Genomic DNA, 14,128 nt, shown 5'->3' with positions numbered 1-14,128 from the left:
TGATGCTTCTGAAGCAGTAATGTTTTTGTGTGTGTTTAAGGAACTACATGTGTGAAATTCTATGTTGTATTTGCTATGATGAGCAGTTCAACATAGAGTTCACCTAAGGCGATGTAATAAAGGTAATGTTTTGATGGAGTTCTCGGCCCTTTTCGGTTCATCCTGATGAGCAGCTACAGATGCAGAGATAGAGATTTAGCTGTGCTGTGATGCGATTATATCTTCTGGAGTGTTTGATCTGGTATGGAGTCGATCTGACCCCCCCCCCCCCCCCCCCCCCCCGCGCGGCTCCCGCGTCGTCCCCCTTGGGCGACTCGGGGGCGACTAGGGTTTCCCCCGGCGCCGCCACCCCCTCCAGCCCCCTCCCCTTGCCGCCGCCAGAGGTACGCCAGCCTAGGAGGCTGCCGATGAAGGTGGCGGCGAGGCTCCCGTCGCTTCGTCCCTTGGCGAAGGACCCTGGACGCCGGGGCGGCGGCCCCGGACGGCGAGGCGGCGCCACCTTCACGGCAGGTGGTGGGCGCGGGATGCGGCGAACGGCCTCCTCGGCTGCTTGGGCAGCGAGGAGCCGGCAGGAGGTGGTCGTGGTGTGGGCTTCTTCCACTCCAGATCTGAAGGTCGTGCTTCTCTCCTCCTCTGCTCCACTCCCCCCTCTGGCGGTGTCCGATATGTGGCTTTGGCTATCAGATCCGGTGCTGGCGGGGTGATAGTGGTATAGGACTGCGTCTGGGGTAATCCCTTGGCCGGTTCTCCGGCCACGGCGGCCACGGCGCGTGCGCGCGTGGTTTTCCTCCCTGGAGGCGCCGCTGAGGACCTGTTTCTTTCCACCCCCGTCCCAGATCCCGGGTGAAAGCCCAAAACCTGTCCCGGGTTGGGCGGCCGAGGCGCCATGCGCGTCGTTCTCTCCTTGGAGACGCTGCCTGGGGCTCTCTGGTTCTTCGGGAGAGTGGTTGTGAGGTTGGCGAGCGCTCGTCGGCGGCGAGCCCAAGGGGTGATTTTTTTTGTGTAGGGTGTGTGTTCCTGCAGGTGTATGCCTTGACGGAGTAATGCTCTGCAGCGGCAAGGTCGTGGTGTGTCATGGTGGCTCTGCTCCTGAGCCGGGTTGGAGGGGGATAGGGTTACTCTTCCCGTTGACAGCCCCACGACGCGCACCGCAGAAGCCTCTTCCCTTGTGCGGACACTGGAGCGGCACCTGGTGCTTCCAACTTGCTTCCCTGGTGCTCTGCATTGCTTCTTCGACGATCCTCCTGGCAGCTTTCCTTCTGTTTCTCGGTGTCCAAGGAAGGTGGCAGTGCAGCGGATGTGGTGTGTCTTTGGTGTGGCGAGGACCGATAGTTTACTTGCTCTGGTGTGTCGGCCGGCGCCTGCTCTAGCTCTCGGGTGAGCTCCCAACGATCCGATGGTGCGGCGCCTTCGAGCCTAGGCGAGAGGATAGGGTTCCTCTTCGGCGTTGGAAGACAAGTGCTCGTTTTGTCGGATGCTCCATGGTCAGGCGACCCCCGGTGCCTCCATGCTACTGACCGAACCTCGATGCTTCTTTGTTTTCCTGTCTTTGGTCCCGGGGTGCAGCGGGCTTCGACATTACTTGCAGGACTTTCTCGTGTATTTTCTTGGTGTGCAGTAGTGTGCGTTGCGTTGTGTGCTGCTCAGCCAGCTCCCATGTATCTTTCGATCGCTCATGCTTGGTGGCCTTGTGTAATCCTAGCCGGTTGATGGCTTTGTTAATTCAAAACCGGGCTCTACTTGAGCCTTCGTTCCAAAAACAAAATCTTCTGGAGTGTTTGCATGTGAATCTATCTCCAGTGTTTGACGTTGTTAAATTGTCTGGATAATGTGTGCTAGCACAGTGCTTGACAAAAAGAAGAAAGCAAAACATGAAGACAGTTGGTGCTAGCTCCGTTAGCTTCCTCTTTGGCCCCCAGAGAAGCGAGCGATCTTTCTCACTGAAGTTGGTATCCACCTCAGATCTCGAGTCTTAGGTCTGTTCCTCTCTGCATTGTTTTCATAGTTCTGCAGGCCTTTTTAGGGCCATAACAACTTCAACGTTTGCCGTGGTATCATCATGACCTCAAGCATGCTGCAAAGCCGCGCTGTGGCATTTTGCAGTGAACGCTTGTTCGTTCTAGGCATAACTTGTCTGATTCGATCATATCTTCTGCATTGTTTGCATGTTAATCAGTGTCTGATGTCACTTGAACATTTAAAGAACACATAATTCCCACCTCAAAATAAGAACATCTAACTAAATAGGAGCAGTTCTATTTCAGTACATCATATATATATATAGAGAGAGAGAGAAAAAATAGATACTACCACCTAGTGGTAGTTACCACCTAAGAATCCACCGTTCATCTCACGCACCTAGATTGAGCGTGCTATTTTTTGAGAATGCCTAACGGGCTAGATGAGGTTCCACCCGATCCATTTAGAATAGTAAATTAATTATTTTGATTAGTTTATTTGGTAGTTATCCACGTCGATCTGGCCGTGAGCTTATCCCAATTTTTGAATGGCAATTTCTATCTAGTCGTCTCACATCCTTATCCGCTTACTAACCAACCTACCATTTCTCTTTACGTAAAAATAGTATTGTTTCTATCTTCTCTTTAACAACAGCAAACAGATTTGTTAACTATCTACGTTTTGCCGAGGCGACACTTTCATCGCCGGCTGTAGACGGAGGATCAGCGTCCTGTGAGTATTCTCCTGCCGCCAGCGAGATGGTGAAATAATAGCTGGCCGTTGTCGTTCTGAGCAGGGGCGGAGCCAGGCAAGCACGAGGCAGAGGGCCTGCTTCAGAGCTACAATGATCTACAGTATGAAACCGTGTAGAAAATGCTACAGTGGATGAAGACTTTCTATGCCACGACCCGGGCCTAGGCCCCCCAGGCCTGAGGTGTAGCTCCGCCACTGGTTCTGAGTACCACACAAGCCAGTTATCTACGTCCAATTTCTTTTCTTTATTGCTTAGTTGGATTAACGATATCATAATCTATCAGATTTTCAACTCTAAAGAATTCATGCCCCCTCATTGACCTTATCATCTGCTGCGGTTCTTTCATGTCAGCGGCACCGTGATTTTGAAGATGCCGAAGCGACCACAGGAGCAAGGCGTTCGGTGAGGCAACCGGAGGAAGACCAACGACGTCTCCTCGGAGCGTACGCAAGGCGTCACCTCTATGGAGCTGTCGCTGGTGACGGCGCATCCATCCGCTCCGGATTTGATTGGCAACTTCCTCCACTGGTGTGTGGTTTTACACTGGATGTACCACGGGCGCAACTAGCCGTCGGCGACGAGCTGACTACTCCTGCATCGACCCCAAGCATCGATGGAAACAAGACTATATTGTGTATATCAAAAGTTCAGTATCATGTAGAGATATAGAAATTATGGACGAACAGTTTGTATTGGTTTACACGTACATTATCTACAGTATATCATGCAATATACTACCTTTTTGTCATATACTCCTTTTCTTCTAATCTATATACTACATGTACGTTAGGTGACTGTGAAATTACATGTACACACTATGCCCGTTCCTATACGCCTGTTTAGTTCCATTGACATACTACTTCTGATTAGATAATACTCCATACTACCATACTACCTCTTTTATGATACTCCATACTACTTTTGTCATATACTCCTTTCTTCTAATCTACATACTACATGCAAGCACGTGACGTGCTTGAGAAATTTCATGGATGTCATCCATATAGTACTATTACTATTAAATACCCTCTTGATTAATTCCATTGACATACTCCTTCCCTTGATACTCCATACTCGATAAGTACATACTCCATGTAACATGCCTCTCCATCGACTGTACAAGACATACATCATACTCTTCATGATTATGTAGTATACATAGTATATATTCTATGATTTTGTAGTATATAGTATGTGGGAAATATAGCATATATACTATAAAAATTGGAGCATACCGAAATTTTCCTGAAAAATAGAATATATGTCCTATGATAATTTTGGAAGTATGAAGTAGAAAAAAACGAGTATGTATGCCAAGATTTGTTTTCCTTTGCAAGTACATGCGATCAAGCAAGCTAGCCCTCATCCAGCAATTTTAAAAAAATAAGTCTTATCCATGCAATAGATGCGGTGCATGCGGCCGGGATATTAGTAGGCTATTCAACTAACCATACGCAACTAACTAGACGATGGGACATTAATGGATCTTTTTTGTTCGCTAACCCGCTTGGCTTGGCTGCGTGAGATGACACATGGCAGCCAGAGAGATAGGAGGTAACTACCATTGCTTCTAGATAAAATTTGTCATATATATATATATATATATATATATATATATATATATATATATATATATAACCATCGAAAACTCAGAGGAGTGCTCGTCCTCGCATGCTTCCTATATCTACGTTCGTTCGTTTCTTTTGGGATCAGAGCAAAAGGTGTATTGGTTGGGTGGGTGTCCCGTATATGAGATATAGTAAAAGCGGATTGGACCCACCAGTCAACCACGTAGCGCTATGGCATTTGAAACCGAACGGGGACGCCGTGACCAGCCTGTAGTGTAGGTACGTCACGCAGGGGAAGACGACAATTACTTGTGCCTCCCGGACGGCAGCACCCACTGCCCCTAGACCCTAGTGGATGGGGTTGAGCGGTGTTTGAAGATTACAGTGCTACTAGTCATAATTGGAAAATGGTACATCAGTATACCATCTTGCCACACCACGTAAATTAGTGTCTGAATCTAAAGTCTAGTATACTGATGTACCTATTTTTTCAAAAAACCACCACCATTGGGGTGACAGTTTTCAAAAGACGCTGATCTGTCACTAAACACATGTTGACATCATTTCTGACGGATGGGACCCACTGTAAGTGCTGATGTGGCAAAAAACTCGTCATCGTTCACTTGTCTGTTAAACTAGAAGAAGGGGCCACCCGTCAGCTGCTGCCGGTGGAGGGGGGCAGCTGAGGTCAACGGCGAGCAGGGGCCCTCCAGCTCCGGCGACGCCGAAAACCAGGCCGCTGGATCTGGCGGACAGGAGCCGCATCGGGCGAACCTGCGGCCGGTGCGGGAAGCCGGCCCCTCCCCGTTTCCTGGTACTGGCGTGAACATATGCGGTGCCGCCTCCTGCGCATGGTACGGATCGGGCGTCCACCGTGGGTCACGCACGGGCTGGCTCCGGTGCCTGCTGTCCAGATCCGGCGTCTGCCGTCAGGGTCCCGCGCACGGGCCAGCTCCGATCCGGAAGGATCCCGCGCCGAACCACCGGTTGGCGCCGGTGAGGCAAGCCGCTGCCGCCCCGCCGTTCTTGGGGATTCGAGCAGCAGCGGCCGCCACGCACGGGCGCGAGAAGCGGGAGCCGCCACGGCCGCGCAGGGGCCCGCGAGCAGCAACCCCGTTCGCGCATGGGCACGATCAGCCATGGTCGCGCAAGGCACGCACTGGCGTGCTAGCAGCGGCCCCGTCTGCGCACGGGCGCTCGAGCAGCAGCGCCGCGCACCCCGCCTCCTCCAGAGCACGGGCGCGTCGCAGCGGGGACAGCGGACGCGATGGCCATGGCCCTGCTCCGCCTCCGGTGCATGCCGGGGCTCCCGAGGGCGCCGAGAGCACGACGAGCTCTCCTCGCGGGTCCTATCGATGGCAACCTCCAGCGCCTATTGCTCCTTCCCATGGCGTGCATGGCCACCTCCACAACTTCGGGTGACTTGGCCTGGAGCAGGTGGTGGCGCGCAAGGAGGCTGCTGTTTGCGGTAATGGCGGCAAAGCAGCGCGGGGCGGCGGCTGGCGGTGGCGACTAGTATGCAGGCGCGGGCGCTCTACGGGGCGGCGACGAGTGCGATTTTGACTGGTTAAACCTGACCAGATAGCGTCGTTAGTACGTACGTGACCGGCGCCGTCTACACCTCGGCCACGTTACATCCGACATTGGGACCCAGCGGTTAATTTTTCGTCAAACGGCTCTAAGCGGCATATTAACGTTTTTTGAAAACTGTTACCTCAATGTTGGTGGTTTTTTGAAAAAAAATACGAATGATGGCGGTTTTATGAATTAGGGTCCCTAATTGTGCTGGTTTTTTGCAATTTACTCCTTTGACCGGAATAATTATCCGAGGAATATAACATCTTCTTGGTGTCCTATTCTTTTCTTTGATGCCGTGGCGCAAAATGAGATGACCTTATTTTTACTGCAGGATCTGAAGGCAAGACTTGCTCGGAGGTCAGCAGGACATACACTCCTCTCTTATGTGGGGACGACACATGTGCTACTCACTGCCACAAGGAGGGCTTCCCTGGATCGAAGTGTGTGATCACCTCCTTCGACCCTCCCTTTTCAATCTGCCTCTGCAAGAAGCCTTGCTGATGATGCTTGTGGAGCACTAGTATATTGCTTGTGTGTTTAATGAACTATACATGTGGACATTTATGTTGTATTTGCTGTGATTAGCGGATCAACATAGAATTCATGCAAGGCAATATAATAAAGGTGGAATTGCGATAGAATTCGCCGCCCTTTTGTGTTTTATCCCGATGAGCAGCTAGAAATGAAGAGATAGATATAGCGTGTTGTGATGCGATTATATCTTCTGGAGTGTCTGCATGCATGTGAATCTATCTCTAGTGTTTGTCATTGTTAAATTATTTGGATAACGTGTGCTAGATGTATTTTGTATTTGTATGATTGAAGCTAAAATGCTCAACGAAGGCCACAGGCTGGCGCCGCTCGTCGTCGGTGCTGCAACGCACACGCCGGAGGTGCTGCGTTGAAGCTTTCTTGTAGCACTGTCGGGCTACATTGGAGCACCGCCAGGCTGCTGAAGCCGCGACGGGGGACGGAACGGACTCCACCGAGGCTGCAATGAAGCTTCGTCGGAGCTGCATTGAAGCTTTCGGCGGAGTTGCAATGAAGCTTCGTCGGGGGCGTCGCGGCCGGTGTTGCCATGGAGCAGTCCCTGGTGGTTCCCGCAGCGGTTGCCGGCGGGATCTGGGAGTTGCGCTGCAGCGCTCGCCGGCGGCTCCGTCCACCCGCAGCACTGGTAGTGTTGCAACGCAGCACGACGGTGGCGAGCCACCGGAGACGAGGGAGATTCCCTGGCGCGTCCCAGCGAGCACACATCAGAAGCCCTTGCAATCAGACGCCTCGCCACAGCAGTAGCGGTGTTGCAACACAACACGGCAACGGCGGCCGCCGGAGTTGAGGGAGATGTTCTGGCTCCCGTCTCGGCGAGCGCACATGTAGGAGCAACAGCATGGCCTCCTTGCACAGTGGAGGGGACATTGCTGTCTTCAGAGAAGTCACGAGCTGAACAGGATCAGAGGGAGAGAAGATGAGAGCTGAAAGGGATCAAAGAGAGAGAGAGAAGACGCAAGCGAGCTGCCTTGCTTAGATCGAATGGCAGCTAGCTTCAGATCGGACGGCTAGCCAGCTGGATGATTTATCTAGGAAATCATTCGACTGATTTGTAGCAGCCGCCAATTGCAAATCATGGTTAATTGTGTCTGCATGGCGAGTTTGTGCAATGAATTTGTAGTTGGCGCTGAATGTGCTTAATAGTATAAAAGAACCAAGCCAGCTAGATGTCGGCGTTTCCCCTTCACGTCTTTGCTAGACGTGAAGCTATAATCTGAAAGCTACCTAACCCCCAATCAAGCAGCTATCCCTTGATTCTAATTATTTTTATCAAGATTTTAAGCGTGCTGATCAATAGAATAAGAGTTCCTTCAATAGGATTTAAAGCGTGCCGGTAAATAGAATAAGAGCTCCGTCAGCGTCTCAACCAAGCCTATAAGATCATGGTGTTATCTCTTGGTTCAATTCTTTGTAAGCATGAACAATTGGACACTAGAGTTTGCACAAAACTACTGAGATTTCATCTCCTCTGGTATGAACAGACTTGCTTCATGTATATTATAAACTTTGTGTAGGCCAATTAATAAAGTGTTCTAGTTTTTTGTACAATGGAGAGCTGTAAAATTTGAAAAAAGAAGAAAGCAAAACATGAAGACAGTTGGTGCTAGCTCTGTCAGCTTCCTCTTTGGCCTCCAGAGAAGCGAGAGATCTTTCTCACTAAAGATGATATGCACGCAAGACCTAGAATCTTAAGGCCCCGCTTGGTTCCTCGTTTTAGGGCCCAATATACCTGTAAAATATACCCCTGTAAAATAAAAATGGATGGGCCTGTCGTTGATGCTTGGCATGTCGTTTTTGGGCTGTAAGTTTTACACTGGTTTTCTCGTTTACACTCGTATCAAGCCGGTATCCGATACAGACCAGAGGTCGTCGTTTTCCCCCACCTCGCCTCTCGCTCGAGACCTAGATCGAGTTGCACCGCCGGGAGGCGTCGGCGCTGGTGTCCACGAGGTGGTCAAGCAACGGCGTTCGCGACGGCGACGTGGTGAGGCGCAGAAGACGGTGGCCACGACGGGGGTTAGGCGCGCCGACGACGGCGACTCGTTCCTGGCCGCGACGGTGACGGCGACTCGCTCCTGGCCGCGACAGTGACGGCGACTCGCTCCTGGCCGCGACGGCGACGTTGGCCGGCAGCCGTGACCTGACCGTGACGGCGAATCGCCCATCCTCCTCTGCTCCACCAAGGTATCCTCCCTCCTCCTCTGCCATCCCTCCCCGCCCCTTCCCCGTTCAACCGGCGGCGGAGTACTCCTTGGCGACGTGGCCGTCCTGCTTGGTCATGATTAGCCCGAACCCTCCTGCCAGTTAACAGCTGCTGCTAAAGTTTCACAAGAATTCAGTTCGTTAGCTGCTGTCGAAGTTCAGATTGATGTAAACCTAGAAATACTGATAAACAAATAGATGAACAATGGTCCAATGATTTGTTTATGAACAGGGTCCAATAAACTTCCATGGGTTTATGAATAGTTCATCTATTTTCTTTGTCCAGTTGTGCAAATAGAATGCTAACTAAGTTGGGCCTGTTTGATAAGTTATATAACTGCAACACCTATTATTGCTACTGATATCATTGACTCATTGCTACCTTTGTGCAATGCAGAACTGTTAAGAGTGATTTGGAGGATTCAAGATTCTGTGAAGCTCTTTTGACATTTAAAGCTCAGAACTGAAGGTACTTAATAAACTCAAAAGCATCCAGTCCAGCTTGTGTGTGTGTCACTGATTTATTCTTCATTGTTTTGCGCATGTGCTTGTCTATATACATCTATACTCAACTGTTACATCAATCAATAAAAGTATGGTAATATCTTTTCATGTTACACTAATCTCGTTATCTTGATGTGCTAGTGCTCCTTTTATTCCAATGTCATAACATAGATTATATATACTACTGTGTTTACTTTGAAGGAGAGTTGCGGTATTTATTTTGTAATCTCTTCTCGCTAGATAATGGATACGAGTAACCATGATGATGGATATGAGTCATGTACTGATTCTGAGGAGGAGGAGGAGGAGGAGGAGATGATGTTTCTTGTCTTCCCGACAATATATTGTATATCTTCTAGGAGGGAAAAGATTCCAGTGAAGACATCCATTCTTACGGGAGCTAAGTATATCCGAGAAATATTGGATGGCCACCCTCAACGGTGCCTTGATATTCTTAGGGTGGAATCCCATATCTTCCAACTTCTATGTGACCATCTTAGATCCAAAAATCTTCTAAAAAATTCAAAAGGAGTCAGTGTTGAAGAGCAACTAGGGATGTTTATCTACATGCTATCCAGGAATGCGAGTTATCGTACGTTGACTGATAGGTTTCAGCACAGTCCTGAAACGGTGCATAGGCATATCAATGGATGCTTCAACGCTATGAGATCATTGGCATTTGACCTTATCAAGCATAGTTCGCTAGATACTCATTGGAAAATATCAACAAATCCCCAGTTTTGGCCTTTCTTTGAGGTACACGCCATCCCTTGCTATGTACTTTAGGAATTTATATCCTCCCTTAGTATAACACATATAGTAACCATAGCTTGTTTAATGCAGAACTGCCTAGGCGCAATAGATGGGACTCATGTTCCCATGACCATTACATCCAACGAGACTGCTCCATACAGGAATAGAAAGGGGACCCTCTCCCAAAATGTGATGGTCGCCTGCGACTTCGATCTCAACTTTGTTTATGTGTCAGCTGGTTTGGAGGGGTCTGCCTCAGATGCCGGAGTATTGAAATCTGCTATTCAATCGGGCTTCCATGTACCTCCGGGCAAGTATTATTTGGTTGACGGAGGCTATGCAAACACACCACAGTTTCTAGCTCCGTACCGTGGAGTTCGTTACCATCTAAAAGATTTCGGTAGAGGTGGCCCTCGTCCAAAGAACCCCAAAGAACTATTCAATCTAAGGCATGCCCGTCTACGGAACCATATAGAGCGTACAATTGGTGTATGGAAAATGCGATTTCCTATTTTAAAAGTTGGCACACATTACCCAATTTACACAAGTCAAAATTCCTATGGCGGCAGCTGTATTTCACAATATAATCCGGAGTCACAGAGGTGATGAACAATGGCTAGATACGCAACAAATGCAAATTGACCCTCTTCTATTTGTCACTCTTCCTGATGGAGATGACAGACCTCGACATGTTCCTACATCCTCAAGCAATCAAAGGGACCTTGGTAATTCTATGAGAGATGAAATTGCCAACAGGATGTGGGCGGACTATCAAAGAATTCGAAGTGAAAGATCTTCACGGAGATCTACTAGCTAATAATTTAAGTTTTTATTCTGTCAAAGTAATTTATTGTAATGATGTGGAATTTGAGATATAAAGATGACATTTGAGTTATGTTAATGTTTCATTTGAGTTATGTAAGGATGACATTTGAGTTGTGTTATTAGGATCGATCCTATATATTAGCAACATTTGAGTTATGTTAATGTTTCATTTCATATTACTTGATGTGATTTTGCATTTTCAGATTCTTATATTTCTTAATGTGATGTTGGATTTTCATATTCTTATGTTGCTTAATGTGATCAGATTCTTGTATTGATTTATTGCTAAAGTTACATTGTCATAGGTTCAATATGACGCAAAATAGGGCTAAGTGGACAGCAAGGTATGAGAAAGGTCTCGTGGAGGTACTTACAGAGTACAATCTATCTCATTACCGTGGCCAAAATGGGTGGACTACCGAAGGATGGAATCAAGTTGTTAAGGAACTGAACAATTTATATCCAGAGGCAAGGTTTACCAAGGATCAGGTTCAAGATAAGGAAGCTCAGTTGAAAAAGCACTAAAAAAATATCAAGTTGATAGTCAACCGCTCTAGAATATCATGGAATGATATTGCATGTGTGATCAACACCACGCCTGAAAAATGGGAAGAGATCATTGCAGTAAGTTTTTATTCCTTCTAACTTTTGATTTCCTTATATGTGCATGAACTTTTCATGCCTATGCATGATCTTCTCACACCTTTCTATTAATTATGTAGGAGGACCCAAAGCTCAAAATGTATGAATGAAAGAGCTTTCCATTGTACGAGGCATTGGGTGTGCTCTATGAAGGACACATTGCGCAAGGAAGACACTGCCTCACATCAAGGAAGCCTCCGATTGGCACAAAAATAGGTAGCAACTTTGGAGCGAAGGATAAGATGGTTGCAAGCACTAGCAAGAAAAATACAAGACATGGAAGAGATGACAACGTAAGGACTTCTTCAATAATTGACATCAATGATACTCCTACATTAGATGATGTGGATGAAAGAGAGAACACTGTCAATGACGAGGAAGAATTAGCCAGTGAAGATGCTGATGGCGATCAACCACAAATAAGTGAATCAAGTGCAAAAGGGAAAAAAACTAAGAAACAAAAAGGTGCCACATCTGTACAGCGGCTTGAAGATTTCATGATGGCTTATGCGAATTTCAAGAAAGATCAAGCTTCCAAGAAGGAAAAAGTGTCACAGCAAGGAAAACAACCCTCAATTGCAGAATGCTTGCAGGTCTTGAATGACATGGATGATGTTCCCGACGAGGTCAAAATCTTTGCCTCTGATGTTTTCAAGGATGCAGCAAATCGTGAGATTTTCCTGGGTTACAACTCAAGATTGCGGAGTATGTGGCTAAAGAAGGAAGTCGACAAGATTAGTCCTCAGCCTCCTCCTTGTAAGTACCATTATCTTGGTTTTCTGCATTTTTTCTCCCCACTAAAGATAAGTTTGTAAGGCTTAGTTGAGCGAGTATTCCTTTGCAGCTCGGCTTTCATCTGGTGTTATTCCTTCAATCAATCTGGTGCTCTGATCAAAGGTATTGTCCGTGCTCCTTTTATTTTCGCTAGGTTAATCAATAGAATGTATCCCAATCTTCATTTTTGCTTGCCCTGTTTATTGCATGATTGCTTGCCCTGTTTATTGGGGTTCTACAAATGGTCTCAGCTTCAGAGTTATATTGTTGGTGCTGATGTTCCAATCCCCCTTTGCAACATAATATTCTAGACATGTGTAGACTTGTTGCTGCCTAGAACATTTTTCTTATTCAAGATTTTGTTTATATTGCTGCCATGTTGTTTCTTCATCGGTGTTTCTTGAAAAATAATGCAGTTACTTTAAACTTGAGTGACATGCTATGGCTACCTTGCACCATCTGGCTCTCCTTGGTAATTCAGGATTTTGTGCTAATGTTTTTGACATGCATGGTTGTTCTCAACATCCGTGGTTGGTATCATTCTTAGAGCACAAAGTGATCATTATATAGCTAATGTTTTTTTTCAGGTCGCCCTTTCGCATGATTCTGTGGTTACCCGAGTCCATGAAGCAGTCATAATCTTTCAGAAATATTTTATGTCTAGACGCACACCGATTCAACAATTGCCGAGTCCTAACTTTGGTTATGTACCATGCCAACGAGACAAGACAAGTATGCCTCAATAGAATTGTAGTTTAAATTGCTGACTTTGAGCACTATGAGTTATCGGAACTATTTTCAAATGGAAGATTGCAAGAATATGATTTTTTACTGATGTTGTGCTATTGTAATATAAATGCAAATTTTAGCTCATTTTATACTTGTCCAATTTGTGTCGAAGTGCAGTTGTATTGGAAATTGCTTGTGTAGTCTGTGCTGTTGAATATGCGTGTACTCACGCATATTTTACAAGTGGATTGAAACCTGGAGAGCCAAGCACATATTACAACCGGATAGAAAATACCACCCTTCGGAATGTATTTGGTTGGAGGCTAGTATAATACAGGTGTAAAAGATTACAGGGGTGGCAGAAAAACTACATTCCAAGCGGGGCCTAAGTCTGTTCCTCTTTGAATTCATAGTTATGTAGACCTTTCTTACGCCACAACATTTGCCACGTTTGCCATGATATCATCCTGACCTTAAGCATGCTGCATAGCCGTTCGATTGGACGACACAGGGTAGCATTGCTGTGACGCCCCCAATTTGACCGTACATTAATCATACACGCAAACGTATACGATCAAGATCAGGGACTCACGAGAAGATATCACAACACAACTCTATAAATAAAATAAGTCATACAAGTATCATATTACAAGCCTGGGCCTCGAAGGCTCGAATACAAGAGCTCGATCATAGACGAGTCAGCGAAAGCAACAATATCTGAGTACAGACATAAGTTAAACAAGATTGCCTTAAAAAGGCTAGCACAAACTGGGATACAGATCGAGAGAGGCGCAAGCCTCCTGCCTGGGATCCTTCCAAACTACTCCTGGTCGTCGTGAGCGGGCTGCACGTAGTAGTAGGCACCTCCCGAGTAGTAGTAGTCGTCATCGACAGTGGCGTCTGGCTCCTGGGCTCCATCGTCTGGTCGCAGCAAACGGGTATAGGAAGGGGAAAAGGGGGGAGCAAAGCAACTGTGAGTACTCATCCAAAGTACTCGCAAGCAAGGAGCTACACTACATATGTATGCATTGGTATCAAATGGAAAAGGGGTATCATATGTGGACTGAACTGCAGAATGCCGGAATAAGAGGGGGATAGCTAGTCCTGTCGAAGAATACGCTTCTGGTAACCTCCATCTTGCATCAGGAGAAGAGAGTAGATGATAAGTTCACCAAGTAGCATCGTGTAGCATAATCCTAACCGATGATTCTCCCCTCGTCGCCCTGTGAGAGAGCGATCACCGGTTGTATCTGGCACTTGGAAGGGTGTGTTTTATTAAGTATCCGGTTCT

The 14,128-nt window shown here is 47.2% G+C and overlaps 1 long non-coding RNA gene across 1 annotated transcript; it reads left to right on the top strand.

Annotated features, from left to right (window-relative positions):
* Positions 1 to 8,318: 8,318 nt before the first annotated feature.
* On the top strand, positions 8,319 to 11,840 carry LOC123106518 (uncharacterized). Its single transcript, XR_006451368.1, has 4 exons — positions 8,319 to 8,592; positions 9,008 to 9,079; positions 10,984 to 11,316; positions 11,415 to 11,840. It is a non-coding gene; the product is annotated as an uncharacterized lncRNA (long non-coding RNA).
* Positions 11,841 to 14,128: the final 2,288 nt, after the last annotated feature.

Source organism: Triticum aestivum, chromosome 5A (genome assembly GCF_018294505.1).
Source record: "Triticum aestivum cultivar Chinese Spring chromosome 5A, IWGSC CS RefSeq v2.1, whole genome shotgun sequence".
In the NCBI taxonomy this organism is placed as follows: Eukaryota; Viridiplantae; Streptophyta; class Magnoliopsida; order Poales; family Poaceae; genus Triticum; species Triticum aestivum.
The sequence above is the reverse complement of the archived record's forward strand: the minus strand, read 5'-3'. Positions and strand labels throughout refer to the sequence as shown.